We start from the raw sequence: 4621 nt of genomic DNA, 5'->3' as shown, positions 1-4621 counted from the left end.
AACCCTTCTCAACTGCTCTTATCAGCGAGCCAGCCTTGAGCAGCCAACTACGCTCCTAAGAAGTGGAGGGGTTGCATTCCTGGCACGGGCCCAAAGAGCTCTTTGTATGGCTAGGAAATGCTAGCACTTCCAAAGCTGAATTCCCAGGCAGACACTGCTCCAAGGAGAGCCAGAAGGAGCAGAGACTAAAGGACGTGTATTTGTTTCTCTTTCCTTTCAGTCTGTTGCCTCCTTTGAGACTCCACTGTGCCAGGGAGAGAGCCAGAGATGCTATCAGCTCTGCATCTGCTTCTTCGATTCAAGGGAATAAAAATATTTGGAAGGGAGGATTGGGGACAGAGCAGCAATATAATTAAATCAGCTGCAGTACCCACAGAAATACTTCTGCCTCCACATGTGCCACATTCTGCTCATAAAAGGATCGATTTGCTCATGAAAGAGGGTTTTAAAGCTCCCTTTTCAGTTGTTTTTTCCAGACTCTGGACTGTGTCTGCTATTGGGCATCCTCAGCTCTGGAAATGATTCTGTTTTGGACCGAGATTTGCCAGTAAACTTTGGAAAAATAACCCAGATGTTCCAAAGCACATTTGAGTCATGGCAGCCCGGAGTACAGCAGGGCAGAATATCCACTAGGTGGGAGCCTCTCAATTCTAATGGGCGCTGGCCACTGTGGCAATTGAAGCAGCCGGCTCAGATTGACTCTCGCTCATCCTCCTGATTTCTAAGGAAGACAAAGTTCTGCTCCCTGGGTAGACCCAGACACCTCTTAAACCAAAGCGCTGCCTCCACGGGCTTCTGCCTGACTGACACTGGAACAACAGGGAATGAGCAGCCAATAATGCCTATTCTGGAAATGTTAATTTACCTTACATATGCCACTCATGACATATTAAGAGAGTGAGTAGCTCTAAACATTCAAGTTGTCTTTTGCTGCCTACATTTGGAATTGAATTTTGCTTTTGCTGCATACAGGTCACAGAAATTAAAGCTGGTTTTGCCATGTTCACAGCCAGATTTGCTCCCTGATTTATGACAAGTTGCATTCCAGGAGGAAATAAAAAGGGAAAAGAATGTAAAAATTGTGCTGGAATTAGCTCCTGCAATATTTTCCAGGTTCAAAAAATCTGAAATTTTGAAATCTGAGTATGTGCTTTGCAAATGTCCAGCTTTAGTGTAGCTGCAGTGTGATTGCAACATGTACATTAACAAGCTTTTTTCCATTTAAACAGTACACTTAGCACTCTATTTTCTTATTAATATTTTGAATTTTCTATTAAAGTTCATAGGAAATATATTTATCTATCAAATGACTTGCCTGCTACTGTGACTCCAATAAGCAGATGGCATGATCAAGCTCTAAGAGCCAAACAATGTCTGCACCATGCAGCAGTCAGAGTGAGATCAGACCATTTGTGGATGGCTTCATCCACCTACTTCTGCTCTGTACTTCACCATCAGTCACACTAAAGCATGTACCAAACACTGGAAACCGAGTCTGAAGTGGTCTGTAGCATAAGTGGCAGATTAGTACAAGATTATCAATCACTTTGCATCTTTAACTTTCTTAAAGGCAGGGCCCAATTGTATCAGGGGCCCAACAAACAACTCCATGATTCTGAACAAACCATGAAGCCAAACATCTGTACAGCTCTGGCTATAGCAATTGCTAGGTGAGACCTTTGTGCTTTTAGCTGAAATGGTTCATACACCTGGAGCAGGATATTCAAAATACCCTCACTGAAGACCTGGGCAATTCAGTGATACTCTGGGTGAAACATCAAGTGGTGTAAATCATGCTGGCCAAATTCATCATGTCTCTTGAATCTGAAGATTGAGAAAGTCTGTTGCATTTATTAACAGAGTGTTCATATGATTCAATCTTAAGTGCATCCAGCAGAGAACTTGGACTGGAGCCTTCTTCGGAACACAGCACGCGACACGTGCCAGACACGTCACTTACCCAGGTTCATCAATGCCAGCTCTCTGCAATAACTGATCCAGAACAAACACTTGAACTCCCAGTCCTGGTTAACAGAGCCTTTTCTTTCAGGTGACCTGTGAAAGTGCTGCAGGTACTCAGGAGGTAGAAAGCCAATTTAGATCTTACTGCAAGACGTGTTGTTTCCTCACCCACCAGAGATACCTGCTTGATTAATGCAGTGAATAACAATTCCATTACAACAGTGCTGCACCGTACAACCTGAGCTAGAGCTGCTGAGCAGCTGGGAGGGAGCTCTCTGCAGCCCATGTTCCAGGCAAGGGAACATGGAAAGCCCTGTAGAGCGTATCAACTCTGGTAACTCCAATTACACCATTTCTAGTTGTAGTGGAACACCCCGGAGCAAGTGTTTAGTTTGGTACTCCTGGGTGTGTGAAGCTCTGTGCAGATAGGAACCTGGACAAGTCAGGAGTGCTGTGTTTGCACTTACATGAAGAACACAAAAAGTAGCAAATGCTTCTTGAGTGTTTTCCCTTCTGAAATAGAACATATAGACCTTGAGCCTGGAGTCTCATCTTATATTAGCCAGACACTACAGAGACTCACTTATCTTAATAACAGATTTTCCTGAAGCCAAGATTTTTGCTTGGCAGTATTCCCTACTTAACATTTTCATTAATTATTCTGATGTGAAGGATGGCTAATGACAATATGAACTAGAAGCCACATTGCCTCAGGGTCACAGCTATGGCCCAGCGACACCCCAGCACCAGAGAACAAACAGTGAATCCCTGTACAGATATCCTGTGTAACCTGCCTCACTGGCAGTGCTTTCACCTGCACAGGAAACCAGGCTAAATCCTACCTGTCAAGAAAGACAATTTAATTAACAGAAAAAACATGATGTCTTGCCAACTAAATTCAATCACTAAAAGGCTTTTCCTCGTCAGCCCAGACTGTTCTCTCTCCAGCTGGATGCTTGTCGACCCTGCAGCAGCTCAAGTGAATCCTGAATCACTCGCCCATGATAATTTCTCTGAAATGCAGTCCCCTCTGTTTCTTAGCAGGGTATGCCCTCACAAAAATGTCTAACTGAAGTTAGATATCCCTTTGATATTTCCTTTCATTAATTTTTCACCTACTTGCTGACCTTATTCATTAGCTCTGCTGAGTATATGCTTGGCTGCCTACTGCGGCAAAATAAAAGACCCCCCATTCTTCATGCCTCTGTTTACATTCTCTCAGCTACAGACCCCATTTGTATCACTTCCTCAATTTACAAGAGCAATTTTCCTGCAGGACCTTTTTAACATCTGTGTCCCCTGTGTCTGAATCAGCTGCTTTTGTTGATTTGGAAGAGACTCTGGCATATGCTACAGGGAACATATGGTCTAAGTGTGCCTTTCTGTTGCAAAACTGAGAGTGAAATTCCTCTGCAGATTGGAAGCAGAATAAATTGCTGATATTGTGCCTTTTGAAGCTACTGCTGACATTGGTGAGGCTGAGCAGAGGTTTTATGCCCCTGAGAGAGCATGAGAGGCAGCAGAGGTAGGAAACATGTTCAGGGAGAGGCACCACAGTCCAGGACTGATGTGAGATGAGCAAGTTATGGGATTTGTTGCTTAGAAAATAGGTGAGTCAGAAAAGGTGATGACAATACAGACATCTTCAAGTAAATGCTCTGGGAAAAATTATTATTTATAATACTTAGGAGTCAAAGGCATACTACAAGCGAGGACAGGAAAATGGGTCTGTGATGGAGCAGTGTGGTTCTGAGAGCAAGGGACATGCAGGATGGAAGAGCTGCAGGAATGAAGGAGCGAGTGTCAGCGATTATTTGGTTTGTCAGTGTGATAAACAAAACTCCCTGTCAAAAGATGAATGACTATCAGTGTCAAGCAGTATCAGGAGATCTTTGATCCTGCCGCGAGCAGGAGGAGATCTTGGCTGTGCTCAGGGGTTTGAAGAGGCAGAGGTCTTTTTGAAATAAGAGATACGTCAGTAACGAGCACCTATTTCCGAGGGATTCATACTTTGAATTCCTCAAAGCATACAGCTTTGCAGAAGGTAACTTCTGCATTTGAGGGACACCGTGCATCCACTCTTCTACTTAGAGTAACTATCAACAGGCATCTGTGGCTGCTCCTGTGACTGTCAGATGACTGCAAGTGGTGTAATTGTGAAGCACAGTTACCTCAAACCAAACCCACTGAGTGCATGACATGCTGATAGAGAACCCATGAGAAAGCCACTGCTTTAAACCTCACAGACACACTCTTAGCCTTCAGGTGTATTTCTAAGTGAAACTGAGGACTGAGACACACAGTTGCAAGGTGCTGAGAAAGTTCAAGCCAGTTGAATCTGAAGAACAACGCCTGCCCCACACCCTTACTTGAGAAGCATTATTTTTGTTGCTTATCAACTATAACCTCGAATTATCAGTCACGGGGCAGGGAGTTTTGGGGAGGAGTTCTGAGCTTTCTCTCACTACACCGGGCAGTAAGTCGGAGTTGCCTTGCGACAGTGCCGGAGGGCTGCGGGCTCCCCGAGGCCGGGCTCGGGGGGGCAGCAGGGGCCGGCCGGAGCGGGAGGGCAGCTCCGGCTGGTACATTCCCCCGCGGGGCCCGTGGCAAGCAGCCCTGCCCTCCCTGCACAGAGAGCCGGCCGCGCCGTCCCGGGGAC

General features: G+C 45.3%; 1 protein-coding gene across 1 annotated transcript in view; it reads left to right on the top strand.

Moving 5' to 3' along the window:
- Positions 1-4621, top strand: part of BAG3 (BCL2 associated athanogene 3) — a 31354-nt gene that overhangs the window by 10078 nt on the left and 16655 nt on the right. The window lies entirely within an intron of this gene.

This window comes from Corvus brachyrhynchos, unplaced genomic scaffold (genome assembly GCF_000691975.1).
Source record: "Corvus brachyrhynchos isolate BGI_N302 unplaced genomic scaffold, ASM69197v1 scaffold319, whole genome shotgun sequence".
In the NCBI taxonomy this organism is placed as follows: Eukaryota; Metazoa; Chordata; class Aves; order Passeriformes; family Corvidae; genus Corvus; species Corvus brachyrhynchos.
The sequence above is the reverse complement of the archived record's forward strand: the minus strand, read 5'-3'. Positions and strand labels throughout refer to the sequence as shown.